At 33.3% G+C, this 15,000-nt stretch overlaps 1 protein-coding gene and 1 pseudogene across 2 annotated transcripts in view; one reads left to right on the top strand and one right to left on the bottom strand.

Moving 5' to 3' along the window:
- LOC145303507 (uncharacterized) overlaps nt 1-15,000 on the top strand; it is a 571,276-nt gene that overhangs the window by 417,864 nt on the left and 138,412 nt on the right. The window lies entirely within an intron of this gene.
- Nucleotides 895-1,031, bottom strand: LOC145240500 (U2 spliceosomal RNA; annotated as a pseudogene).

Genomic DNA, 15,000 nt, shown 5'->3' with positions numbered 1-15,000 from the left:
TATGTGTACATGAGACGGTGGTTTTGAGACGCCATACTTCTGACATATATTGAAAAGACTTTCTAGAAAAGCAGTAACTTTCTATATGGAACAGATATTTGAAATGAGCATTACTATAATAATCAGCTATAGTTTTAGCGGTATCAGTAATAAAACGAAAACTTTAGTCAATAGAATTACTGAACTTTTTTCTAAAAAAAACAAAAACCTAGTCATAATACATTGAAACAAAATATAAATAAATTGAATATAAAAATAAATGTGTAGTTCGTATGTCTGTACAACTCTCCTACAGCCCACGCCACTAGACCGATCATGACCAAACCTGGCATGATAATGGCCCCCAACCTAGGAATGGTGCACACCATTTTCAAGATCAAAGTCATAGTGTATGTATATATACTTTCGTACAGCCCACGCCACTGGACCGATCATGACCAAACCTGGCATGAGGGGCTCCGACCTAGAGATAGTGCACACTATTTTTCAAGGTCAAGGTGAAAGGTAAAGATCGAGACTTTGCTGTATGCTCGGGTAATCGCAGAGCGGGTATTTGAGTGTACAGAAAAATTCCACGCGGAGCACAGATATTTTTACTAGTAGATAGATAAACAAGGCCGATAGCCATTAGTCGCGTGCTCTCATGTAATGAATGAATGCGTGAATGTAGGATTGACATGAAATTCTTCAAGATAAACTAAAATGACCGAAAAATGGGTTAAAATGACTTAAATAAATAAAAATTAAATGACTTAGAATGACTTTAATGAATTTAAGGATGAATTGAATGATCTTAAGAATAACTTGAATGCTTAAAAATAACTGGAATCCTTAAAAACCAACTTGAATGATCTGGAGAATGACTTGAATGGCTTTGAGACTGACTGGTTGTAAAGTGGGTGATCATTTTACATTAAATTAATACAGAAAAGTGATCCCACACTTTATATCACAAAGTTACAAACATAAGTACAGCGTGTGGTAAGAACACATACTACACTTTGATCTTGGCCAAAAGGCCAAGAAAAGCTGTATTTATTTGCTCCCCCACCGAGCAAATTAGGCACAAAGCCGATTTTTAATATGAGGAGTGAATGGGGAAATGGGGACCAACTCCCCGGGGAGTAGGGGAGCTGGATAGTGACAATTGGTATGAAGGGTTGTCCCTACATTTACCAAGGTCTTATATGTGGGATGGCCCCCCACATATGGTCTTTGCTTGCAGTATCTGCCGGAACAGATACTACACTTTTATCCTAGCCAAAAGGGCAAGAAAACCTTAAAAAGCTAAGAACAGCATCTATTAACAGACCTTTGATCTTAACCAAAAAGGCCAAGCACAAAAGTGTTACGGACAAACCGACTGACCGATGGAGTGATTATAGAGTCGCTTGCACGCGACTAAAAGTACATAAATGAAATAGCAAGATGAAATTAATACAAAGATAAAAAAAAAATAAGTTGAAAATGCTGTAGTTTCGTAAGGGTCTAGAAGAAAGTGAAATTAGTGGAAACAAAATATGTTGAACAGAAAAAGACGGGTGTGGGTATGCGTCAGTCCGACCGCCAGGTATGTAAGACTCGAGCATAATTTGTACTAACCGTTGAAAGACAGTCTCCCAGTCTTCATAATATTATACTTAGGTGGACACATCACAATACTCCTTTCCGAACCTTAACTCCGCAAGGTTTTAAGTATTGTTTACTCCTAGGGTTTATCACGATAATGTCTGGAAACTTTCATTTGGGAACACGGATTATGTTGACCACATCTCCACTGTTTTTACAATTAGATTTAAGGTTTGCGTTTCTTAAATATCATCCATTTGTTTCTAAATGACATACCAATTCCGTTTCGCAAGTTCAGCTAATTTGGTATTTTTATGTTCATACAGACAACTTGAAATATTAAAAGGTGGTATAGTCGGACTAACTTCGTATTTATCAATTCTACTTGCGGCTCGAGTTGATATTGATTTTTGCCTTTTCGTTAAAGCTTAAACCGCTCTTTTGTTTGCGCTTCAAAATAACTTCGTTTTGATGCTTCCCTGTTTGTACCATTTTTATTTTTATTCACATTTTGATTGTTGCTGTGTTATTTCCCGATGACGGTTTGAATTATATTCTTTACAGTGTCTTTCTATGTTTGTTGTATGCACTTCATTTAATAAGTCTTTAGCTAGACAGCTTGGTTTTGAAGAGATTTCGCTTTGTACGTTTTCGATTTTTGGAATTCAACTTATTTATTTCTGTCAACAAGTGATAAATACCCAAAACTGAGCTAATGTATCCAGTCTGTGCCGTCGGCTAGCTCTGCAAAGTGACTCTGAGGGTTAAAGTTGGGATCAAAATTGATAAAATCCGATTTCTTCATAATTACGTGTGCCGTTGCAGCACAATCAACAAGTTGTTACTGATTGTTGAAGCGCCAAACGTACATGAAAATAAAAATGTATATTCGCTGACAGAGTTCTCCACATTTTTAATGGAGTCCCCTTTGAAATTTTTGTATCTACATTGGAAACTCTTATGATTGGGTCATTCACAATTGTAGCAAATAATGTTAGTTCTTTTCTTAGGAGAAAAATTGTTTGGGGGAAAGTTGCGATTTTTTAGGTAAAGGTATAATTACATTTTGGTGTTTTTAAGTGGGCATTTTTAAATTTCATGGTATTTGTAGATTCGTTTTTTTTTTTTTTTTTTTTTTTCGGTGATTATTTTCTCAGTTTCCGCGTAATTCCTACGTGCTACCTTGAAGACTAAAAGTCGTGGGTTTTCTTTGAGTTGCAGTGGTAAACGGCTTAAAATCACTCGGCAACATTTTAAGGACCATAGATATTGACGGACTGTCGCTAATAACTTCGCCAGACACCTAATGAATTTGCTATTGTTTCGGCCCTTATAGTATAATCCGCAATCATCTCTGCTGCCATACCTTTTAGAGATGTCAGTTCAACATAGAAAGAGATAATTTGGGGTTTTTCTTTCGATAAATAATGCTCTCTTAATATGTTCAATGCTTTGAAGCCATCGTTCAAGGCTTCTCGTATTACCAGAGATAGATTCCTGCTATCTAATTACTGTATTAATTCCGCAATGACAGTTGCTTCTTTTCAATAAACTTTGTCGTTTCTGTTTTTAGGTTCTGCCTAAATTACCTTGTGTAACTTTTGGATTCGTAAATATCCTAAAAATTTGACTTGTCACAATTCGAATTTTTATTCTGATCTATCGAAGTAAAGTCTTCCACTAAATAGATTGATTTTAATACCAAACATCATTTTAATATCAAAACACTAAATATATTGATTTGGATATTAAAACGCTAAATAGATGGCTTTTCAATCACAAAGCACTGAATAGTCTAATTTTAATATTAAAATACTTAAAAGATTGCTTTTTGATATAAAAAGACGAAACAGATTGTTTCTTAATATCAAACCACTAAATAAATAAATTTTCAATGTTAAAACATTAAATAGATTGCTTTTTAATATTAAAACACTTAATTGATTGCGTTTTAATATCAAAACACTAAGTAAATTGCTTTTTCAAAACACCACGTACGTAGATTTTTAGTATCAACACACTAAATAGATTGTATTTTAATATCAACACACTAAATAGATTGTATTTTAATATCAACACACTAAATAGATTGTATTTAAGTATCAACACACTAAATAGGTTGTATTTTAATATCAACACACTAAATAGGTTGTATTTTAATATCAACACACTAAATAGGTTGTATTTTAATATCAACACACTAAATAGATTGTATTTTAATATCAACACACTAAATAGATTGTATTTTAATATCAACACACTAAATAGAATTTATTTTTAGTATCAACACATTAAATAGATTGTATTTTAATATCAACACATTAAATAGATTGTATTTTAATATCAACACACTAAATAGATTGTATTTTAATATCAACACACTAAATAGATTGTATTTTAATATCAACACACTAAATAGATTGTATTTTAATATCAACACACTAAATAGATTGTATTTTAATATCAGCACACTAAATAGATTGATTTTTAATATGAAAACACTAAATAGATTGATTTTTAATATGAAAACACTAAATAGATTGATTTTTAATATGAAAACACTAAATAGATTGATTGTTAATATGAAAACACTAAATAGAGTGATTGTTAATATGAAAACACTAAATAGATTGATTGTTAATATGAAAACACCAAATAGATTGACTGTTAATATGAAAACACCAAATAGATTGACTGTTAATATGAAAACACTAAATAGATTGATTGTTAATATGAAAACACTAAATAGATTGATTGTTAATATGAAAACACCAAATAGATTGACTGTTAATATGAAAACACCAAATAGATTGACTGTTAATATGAAAACACTAAATAGATTGATTGTTAATATGAAAACACTAAATAGATTGATTGTTAATATGAAAACACCAAATAGATTGACTGTTAATATGAAAACACTAAATAGATTGATTGTTAATATGAAAACACTAAATAGATTGATTGTTAATATGAAAACACTAAATAGATTGATTGTTAATATGAAAACACTAAATAGATTGTATTTTAATATCAACACACTAAATAGATTGTATTTTAATATCAACACACTAAATAGATTGTATTTTAATATCAACACACTAAATAGATTGTATTTAAGTATCAACACACTAAATAGGTTGTATTTTAATATCAACACACTAAATAGGTTGTATTTTTATATCAACACACTAAATAGGTTGTATTTTAATATCAACACACTAAATAGATTGTATTTTAATATCAACACACTAAATAGATTGTATTTTAATATCAACACACTAAATAGAATGTATTTTAATATCAACACACTAAATAGAATTTATTTTTAGTATCAACACATTAAATAGATTGTATTTTAATATCAACACATTAAATAGATTGTATTTTAATATCAACACACTAAATAGATTGTATTTTAATATCAGCACACTAAATAGATTGATTTTTAATATGAAAACACTAAATAGATTGATTTTTAATATGAAAACACTAAATAGATTGATTTTTAATATGAAAACACTAAATAGATTGATTTTTAATATGAAAACACTGAATAGATTGATTGTTAATATGAAAACACTAAATAGATTGATTTTTAATATGAAAACACCAAATAGATTGACTGTTAATATGAAAACACTAAATAGATTGATTGTTAATATGAAAACACTAAATAGATTGATTGTTAATATGAAAACACTAAATAGATTGATTGTTAATATGAAAACACCAAATAGATTGACTGTTAATATGAAAACACCAAATAGATTGACTGTTAATATGAAAACACTAAATAGATTGATTGTTAATATGAAAACACCAAATAGATTGACTGTTAATATGAAAACACCAAATAGATTGACTGTTAATATGAAAACACTAAATAGATTGATTGTTAATATGAAAACACTAAATAGATTGACTATTAATATAAAAACACTAAATAGATTGATTTTTAATATCAAATCGTTAAATATATTTATTTTTTATATCCAAAGATTAATATCAATATATAAATATATATAAATAGATTTAGTTTAATATCAATATATAAATATATATAAATAGATTTAGTTTAATATCAATATATAAATATATATAAATAGATTTAGTTTAATATCAATATATAAATATATATAAATAGATTTAGTTTAATATCCAAAAACTAAATAGATTGATTTTTAATATAAAAAAAACTGTAAGCTTTTGTAATGCATTTAAAACTAACATAATATTTTATCTATTATATTGACCGTAAAGGTCTTAGCAAATATGTACTCGGAAAAGCTGAATCTTTACTTATATATATATATATATATATATATATATATATATATATATATATATTGCGACATGATCATTGATACAGTGATGAAGTTTTCTGCTAAATCTTGAAAGATTCAACCTGTTACATCGCGTAAGTGTTGCATCATTACATTATATTTGTTTTATAAGAACGGAATGTGTTCTGATGAACTTACTGCACTTGCATCATATTCTAAACTGAAATGATCCAGAATAACGCAGCTTTACTTCATAGATTCTTAAATGCCGGAAGAATTTGTATTCTGAGAGCTTTTTTCCTCAGATCAGCTTTTGGAATTCCCGTTTTGCTTTCTATATTCCCTGACAATATGTGAACAAGGAATATTACTTCCTAACTCCCCACCCTTGTTGCCCAATTATGAATCTGGTCCTACATTAGCACATTACTCTTCAATAGCAATATGCATTGTTTGAGTTGAATGTAAATTTAAATAAAACGCGGGCAAATTGGAAGGTTAATTAATAAAAAAAAAGACAATTAGGTATTTTATTTCAAGAACATTTCTCGAATGACACAATAAATTGAACGCATTTATTTTGAAATATAAATGCCGATGATAGGTGAAGTTCGTTAGTACTGGATCGCCACAAAAAAGGTCTCTTAGTACAATTCTCTTTCGCATTGCTGTGATTCGGACTACTCTTCAGTTTAGAAATAGTTCGGGATTGTTTTAATAGACAAAACAATCAAACAAACAAATAAAACTCTACGCTTTGATTAGTGAAAAGCTTATTTAGGATCACACGCAAAGACCATCATCAAAGCGCCTCCGTAGCAAGTGCAACTAATCATTTGAAGCGGGGAGGGGGGGGCACATCATGTTGAAACTACCATTCATCCATCATATCATTTCGTCAGACCAAAGTTGCCACAATTTTTTTACAATCACTAGCTCGAATTCACAATTGATTCACACAGAGGTGTACAATTTAATGTTTTCATTGAACGCCAATAAAACAAAAGATTACTAGCTATTCATGACGGTCATTAACTGAAATTTATTTGTAACGATAAAAATCTTTATATCTTGAGAAGTAAACGGGAAATTGTCTTAAATTCATATATATATATATATATATATATATATATATATATATATATATATATATATAAACAAACAACGGGCTCCTTCAGTCTTTGACAGACTATTGATACCCACCGCAAGGGTATCTGCGCGTGAAATTTTTGTGGCAGAAGGTGCGTAATCTCCAACCATGCCTCTCCCGAGTCGACATTGTTAAATACCAGTGACAAATGAAGTTTATGTACAAGACGACTGGACACAAATGCCGAGATAAGCGAAGAACACATACAGCGCCTAGAATTTCCAAATGGTCACCCATCTGGTACTAATCAGGCTCAACGTTGCTTAACTTCGGTGATCTGACGGGAACCGGTGTGTGTGTGTAGGGGGAAACAATAAAGTTGTCGCTCTAAAGGAAACAACACTACAGCTTTATTTTAAAACTTTTATTGAAAAAATGAATTCAGGTAACTTGATTATGTAGTAGAGCTGGCATTTATTCAATGTGCCCACCTTCAGTCTCAGTCACCGCTTCGATACGGGTCCGGAACTTAGGAGCATACCTTTTTCTACAAGCGCCGGCAGGAGCTCGGCTAATAATCGGCGGATGGTGCCAATCAGGCTGGCTTTGGTGTTGTGGGGGGGGTCACATTGGTGATCTTCTCGACGTATGACTAAACGAAGTAGCCTAGCGGGGTTCAAGTCGGGGGATTGGGGTTGGCCAGTAAGAGAAGGGTATAAAGTCGTTGCACTCTTTTTGAAGTCAAGCCCGGGTCTCTTTGCACTTTGGAGTCCTACTGTACCACTGGGATCTGCCAGCGGACACCTGATGCACACAGAGTTCATCACACTCTGCAGCACATTCAGGTAATATTTGGTGTCGACTTTCCAGCCGACTTCGAAGATGTGAGGTTGCATGATGTGGCTCTTATTTGAAACCACACCACAGCCCATAACCGTGGCCAGAAACTTTGTTTTTATTACCCTGGGCACGATGCATTTTGAGGGTGCTGGCAATGGTCGTGTTGTCATAATTCGGATCGGTAGAGAGCATGTGTTGTACAGCGGCGCATCTTCAATCTCACTTGTTGAACATTGTGCCGCTTTTAATCTTGATAGAATGGTCCTATCTCTGTCGTGATTTATACCCAACTGGGCAGCTAGTAGACGGCCTACAACAAAATAGAAAACCGGTTTTCATTAAATGGTAATGGAATCATGTCGTCTTTTTAGGGCGACAACTTTATCGTTCCACCCTGTATATAACTGACCTTGTCTGTCTGAGTAACGGTATTTACCATACTCCTCTGTCTGTAGGGGATTTTGATCCGTTGAACAAATTTGTCTTTTCCATGTTCACATAGCTGCAAATGGGGTAAAAATAAATTGAGAAACATTTGTCAGGCGTAAATTGACTTAAACTTCTTTTCTACGCACCCGAACATATACATTATACAAAGATGTTTTTAAGCGCATTGTACATATACTTACGAATAAAACTGGAGAGATTAATGTTTTCGTTTCGAATTTAGCTGATTGCACTTATGTCATTTTTTTTAACATCGCTATTAAGTATAATATAATAATGAATAGAGTATTGGTTTTATAATAATAAATACGAAATCTGCGTGTATGTGTGTATAAATTATTGTATTTAAATAAAATAATTTATATTAGCTTATAAAACACACATACACATATATAGCACCAAGTCCTGGGAACATCGACCTGAAATAACAGTTGGAAATGACTTATATACCATACATTACGACCATGTAATCCCTACAGTCACCTACCTTGAAAATGCTGCTGTGAAACCTGACATAGTTATATGGAATAAGTCAGAGAGAGAGAGAGTTGCAACCTTGATTGAAGTGAGTGTTCCTAATGATGGCGGTCTGAACTGAGCTGAAAGAGAGAAACAGACCAAATACCAAGTCTTATGTATGATATGAAAAGAAACTGGAATCTTAAGGCGATATCAATCATACCAGTTATCATAGGTGCCACAGAGCTTATGAAGAACCTGAAGTTCTACCTAACTAATATTCCTGATGAACCAAGTGCAAAAGAGTTCCAGACAATTGCACTTAAGGGAACAGCGAGGATACTAAAAAGAGCTCTCGGTTGGTTTCAATGGAAAGCGGAGCAATGTTGGCAGCTGATTTGACTGTCCCATACCCAGCATTACAATCTTCAAAGGAAGAAAATATATATATATATATATATATATATATATATATATATATATATATATATATATATATATATAGTTTTGAAAGTTCTTTAACCTTGAAAACTATATAAAAAATTTTTTTTAGAAAAATTCCACTTTTAATCCTTCGTGGGAAAATTTCTTTGTTAGTAAGTCATTTAATCTCCTGCAATCGCTGAATAAACTTGAATTTACAATAGACCTACGTTTTCAGGGATTATCAGTTGTTTACCATTAAACATTGTTTCGGAGATTGAAAAAATAGACAGCATATTAAACCATGGCTCCCCGTTAGTGATTATCAAATAGCACCTCCCCATAATAAAAGAACAAAAATGTTCCGCATAATGGATCACTTTCTTTGCTCCAGCTTAATTATGCTAACCTATTCATGCTATGATCCGTCGTTGTCTCCAAGAAAGAAAGTATTTATATTTTATTCTCTACAACTCTATCGCATTTATATAACTGTTCCGATATACGTATCACCTCTTCTCTTCGTTATTAATATTCTATTTATATATTTACATTCTTATATTATTTCTATTTTCTTTATGTAAATATAGTCATGTCTTGCTACGATGTGGAGACTGTTTAAGTCATTATTGATCTCATCAGGCAAGATTAAATTTAATTAAAAAAATAAACAAAATCTAAAAAATTAATTAATTTAATTTTTTTTTAAATTAAGGAAAATCTTTAAAAATTTGAAGAATATTTTTATAATTTTCTAAATTTTTCCTTGCCTGGTCCTCACATCGTAGCAAGATATGACTATATTTACAGAAAGAAAAAGAAAATTATAAATGTTCTCTGTATAAGTACTATAAACGACCCTTATTGGAATTAGATTATTCTAATTTTTTTAATAATTTCAACCTGGAATATATATAGTAAACCATTTTGGCCCGTAATTTCTTGCCGGGATGAGACATGGACGTCTCTGCATAGATTAATTTCCATAAATATATATTACTACTAATACTACTAATCTTTATTATCCCGGCTGTGCTATTAAAAAAATGCTCTGCCGAGGTTGCTCCAGTTCTGTCCAAACTTTACAATAAATGCCTTAACGAATCTTGTTTTCCCGACTGCTGAAAAACCGCCTCTGTGGTACCAGTCTTCAAGAATTCTGGTGAAAGAACTGACCCACTAAATTATCGCCCCATTAGCCTCCTCCCGCTTTTCGCCAAAATATTTGAGTCCTTAGTTAATCAAGTCCTTGTCCAGCACCTAACAGCTGCTAAACTCCTGACCGACAAACAATATGGATTCAGGCAAGCCCGTTCAACAGCAGATATCTTAACTGTAGTTTCTGAACGTATATACCGTTCATTGGATAAAACAGGGGAGGGTAGAGCGGTGGCCCTTGATATATCTAAGGCTTTTGACAGGGTATGGCACGATGGTCTTCTAAGGAAAATTAGACCATATGGAATCACTGGAAGAATTCATAACGTAATTGAATCCTTCTTAAGTAATAGAAAAATCAAAGTTGTCCTCGACAGACGTACATCCAAACAATATGACATAAATGCGGGAGTGCCTCAGGGGTCTATCCTTGGACCTCTATTGTTCCTGATATTCATAAACGACCCCCCTGATAATATTGTTTCGGAGATGGGTATATTTGCCGATGACACCACTCTCTATAACAGATATGAGGGGAAAACAAATGAACACATATCCAAGAAAATGGCAGAAAAACTAGAGGATGACATCCAATCCGTAGTGGAATGGGGACAAAAATGGTTAGTCTCATTCAATGCTGCTAAGACTAAGCTTGTTTCCTTCAATAACTACAAGAAACCTTCTCTACCACTAATAGCAATGGCCAAGAACACATTGCCTGAAAGTACTTCTTTTAAACTCCTCGGCCTAACGTTTACAGGGAATATGAACTGGAATAGATACATTGAGAGCATTGCCAAGGCTGCTGCAAGGAAGGTTGGCTCCCTCTACCGTGCTAGAAAACTACTTACGCCTGCCAGTATCCTATACCTCTATAAGGCAACCATTCGCCCATGTATGGAGTACTGTTGTCACATCTGGGCTGGTGCATCTGCTGCTTGTCTCTCGCTCCTGGACAGGGTTCAAAAAAGAGTCGCCAACCTGATAGGTCCTGAACTGTCATCTAGGCTTCAACCTCTGTCCCATCGACGAGATGTTGCATCCCTCTGCCTGTTCTACAAATACTTTAATGGTGAATGCTCTGACGAACTGCAAACACTTGTACCTCCCCGACGTAACTACCCCCGACAAACCCGACAAGCTACTAAGTCTCATCCCTTTACAGTAGAGATCCCTAGGTGCAAGAAAGCCTTTTACTCCAATAGTTTCTTCCCCAGAACTGCGGGTCTTTGGAACTCCCTTCCGGGATTCTGCTTTCCCAACTGCAATGATATGCAGAAGTTCAAGTGTAATGTTAACAAACATCTTTCTACTCTTCTCCCTTCATAATGACCCCGCTAATTAATTCCCTAATAGTAGCCCCCTGCTTCAAAGTGGCACTGTGCCTTGTTTGGGGTGAAAATTGAATAATAAAAAAAAAAATGTACTGAATACTGCTGAAATAAATACTGAAAACCTAGATACTCTACAAGCAAAGATACCCACTTCGTGCAGAACTTAGCTGTATGCTTGGGTACCCGCTTAATGGGCACCCTTGCAGTAAATGGATGTTGTAAGAGCCACACCAAATATGACCTTAACCGTTGATCTTGATCTTGAAAATGGCGTGCAGCATCCCTAGATCGTATACCATCATCATGTCAGGTTTGGGCATGATCGGGCCAGCGGTTTGGGCTGTATAAGAGTATATAGACATAGGCTATGACTCTGATCTTTACCTTGAAAAATGGTGTGCATCATCCTTAGGTGGGGGACCATCACCCAGCCAGGTTTGGTCATAATCAGTTCTGTGGAGTGGGCTGTAGGAGAGTTGTACACTCACACACACACACACACGAACGCTACTACTTTATATAGATAGATTTGATATCACTTTATAATATTATATGTTCATTATACGAAACAATACATGAAATAATACATGGATACATAAATGATGGAGAGGGGAGGACGATTCGAATCAAATTGAATTTCGGATTTGTGCAAATTACGTTTTTCTTGTTTGCTACGTGATATCCTAATTTTATTTGATGTATCGAAAAGGTCCTTATAAAACTAAGAATATCCTTTTGATGTACGAAATCGATTTGGGGGAAAATCCCATTTGGAATTTTTTTTTTTTTTAATGTTGTAAACCAATAAAATAAGTTCGCAAAATATAACTACCGTCGTGAGTTCGATTTTAACACGCTGATCAATAATTCAATAGACTCAATATGATGCAAGCGACGTCACATATTTCCTTATTTTTCTTAACTGCTATCGTGTTCACGCCTCTTTGAATTCATGTAGGACTTCATTTTGTATTGTTTGTAATTTTCAAATGTTCATTACATTATTATCCTCTCTCTCTCTCTCTCTCTCTCTCTCTCTCTCTCTCTCTCTCTCTCTCTCTCTCTCTCTCTCTCTCTCGTGTTGGGTGTTTCATTTGGCATAGTCAAAATGATGCTGGTTATTTCTCGATTTCACACTATACTCCCAAAAAGAAACGATGGTGAATGAAAGAGGACAGACTTGCTTCACTAGATACGCGCAAACACCGAGACAGTAACTGTGAGCCTTCCCTCATTATGTTTTTATATTCGTCTGTACAAAAGCCACTCAAACTAATTAATAACTCATTAAAAATTTTTAATACAACTGCTAGAAGTAAGGTGCTGTAATGTGAACTATATTTAGTTTAAGATCGTTATTAAAAATATGTGCTTTTTTGTGTGAAATATTAGCAATTAATAGGATCAGTGGAAATTCTATGAGCAATATATTTAATCAACAAATATTTTGATAAAGTTGATATTTTTCTTGACAACGCAAAAAATAGTTTTTTTGAAAAGAAAAGCCAATAACACGCAGGAAATATCAGTTCATTAACATGGCTATAAAAATAGTATCTATCGTATTTTAAATATAGAACTGACTCAAATGATATGAATTAATAAGTAGTAATAAATGCTCAGAAAGTAATATTGTCCTAAATAGTTTAATATAAATTATAAAATCATACTGTAATTTTGCTTGTTCCTTCAATAGTTCCGTCTGCCTGCTTCACACCTGACTACAACTTGGATGTGTTCAGGTCCAACGTTAACAAATTCCTAATGAACCGCCCCCTTAAGTAAACACTTCATCAAATCTCCACACTAACGTAATGTACGTACTTGCAATAACCCTTATCCCTGAGTGACTTCCGAGCCTTGATAAGTGGTGACCACTGTGTAAAAAAAAAAAGTTAGTCTATATATTACGCTTTGATAAAGGCCAAACTGCTTCAAAATATCAAAATTCGTGAAAATTGTCTTTAAAGCGTTGCCAGATTGACTTTGTGAAGTTTAACATTCAATAATTGTATTTAGCCTTTTTCAAAGCATAACATGCCGACTAAGAAAGGAACAATCAGAATATTATGTAGACATTAGACATTAGACATCCTAATTTTTTAAAAGTATTTTAAATAGTTCTTTGCGGGCAAAAAAATGATAAAGCCTCTCATATAAAAATACAAATATTTTTGGTTTGAATTTGATCGATAGTCATTAGACGCTAATAAAGTAAAATTTTCTAAGTTTAAATTTTTCGTTAAGACCTATGAATCTTAAACTTTTAATTTTAGACATTTTCTGGAATCGAAATGGTGTAATGAATTTGAAAATCAAAATTGAAATGAAGATTCTAGATAAGTTAGGGTTTGGTGTTAAAATATCCGCAGCAAAACTATGAAAATATGGGATTGAGAAGAAATCCTGAACAGCATAATCGGAAGGGCTATTTTGATAGTCAACATATCCAGCATCTTGTGACTATTGGACATTCTTTTTTTATGTAAAACAATGTAACAGACTCCCTACTAGGGGGGAGAACTTGAATGCCTACTAGACACTGTCCTCGAGTGTCTAAGGTCTCTCTGTACAGGGATTTGTCAGAACAATCTGGCATGAGGATACTTTTTCCATAGAAGTAAACCTTGACCAAATATTCAAAATCACATAGTATTCGCTTCCCAAATAAGATCTCCTCACTATGGCTAACCCATATTAGCTTTTACGAGGAATGGTGCACCTTCTCCAAGTGATGTTACCTCAAGTAACAGCACGAAACTGGATACTCCACCAGACTAGATAAATTTTTGTCCTGGAATTCAGTAAGACCAAGAGACCAAAATAAAAGATATAATACAATATACGAAAATGGTTAATTGGGGAGAGGAAAATTATGTTCTCAACTTCTTTATTAACTCAGTGTTTGAGAAATAAAGAATGGAACATTCGAATATCTGTGTATCTCATATAGGCTTCAAGTGTTAGCCCCAGGTTGTGGGCCCCTTGATTTCTGAGTACTTCGACTAAAGCAAAATAAAACAAAGTAAAGAGAACTTGAATGCCTACTAGACATTGTCCTCGACTGTTTAAAGTTATTCGGTACACTGGGTTTGTCAGGACAACTTGACGTGAGATTACTAAACATTAAGATACTAAATCCTGTCTACATATTCAAAACAACATCGTATTCGAAGTTTGCAAAAGAATCTCCACTCCTCAGACTTCAAGAACTTTATCATGCTGTATATTTTCTCTGTTGTCGTATTTTCGTTTTCTTTCTTTCTTTTTCCCCTTAACCCTTTGTCTTTATATTTTTGTACTTATTTTTAATATCCATTTATTCCCATTGTTTTTTTATTTAATAACTTTAGATGTGGTATAACTCTGTTATTTATTATATTTTATTAGTTAT

Source organism: Euprymna scolopes, chromosome 19 (genome assembly GCF_053919585.1).
Source record: "Euprymna scolopes isolate OS-2025 chromosome 19, ASM5391958v1, whole genome shotgun sequence".
Taxonomy (NCBI): Eukaryota; Metazoa; Mollusca; class Cephalopoda; order Sepiida; family Sepiolidae; genus Euprymna; species Euprymna scolopes.
The sequence above is the reverse complement of the archived record's forward strand: the minus strand, read 5'-3'. Positions and strand labels throughout refer to the sequence as shown.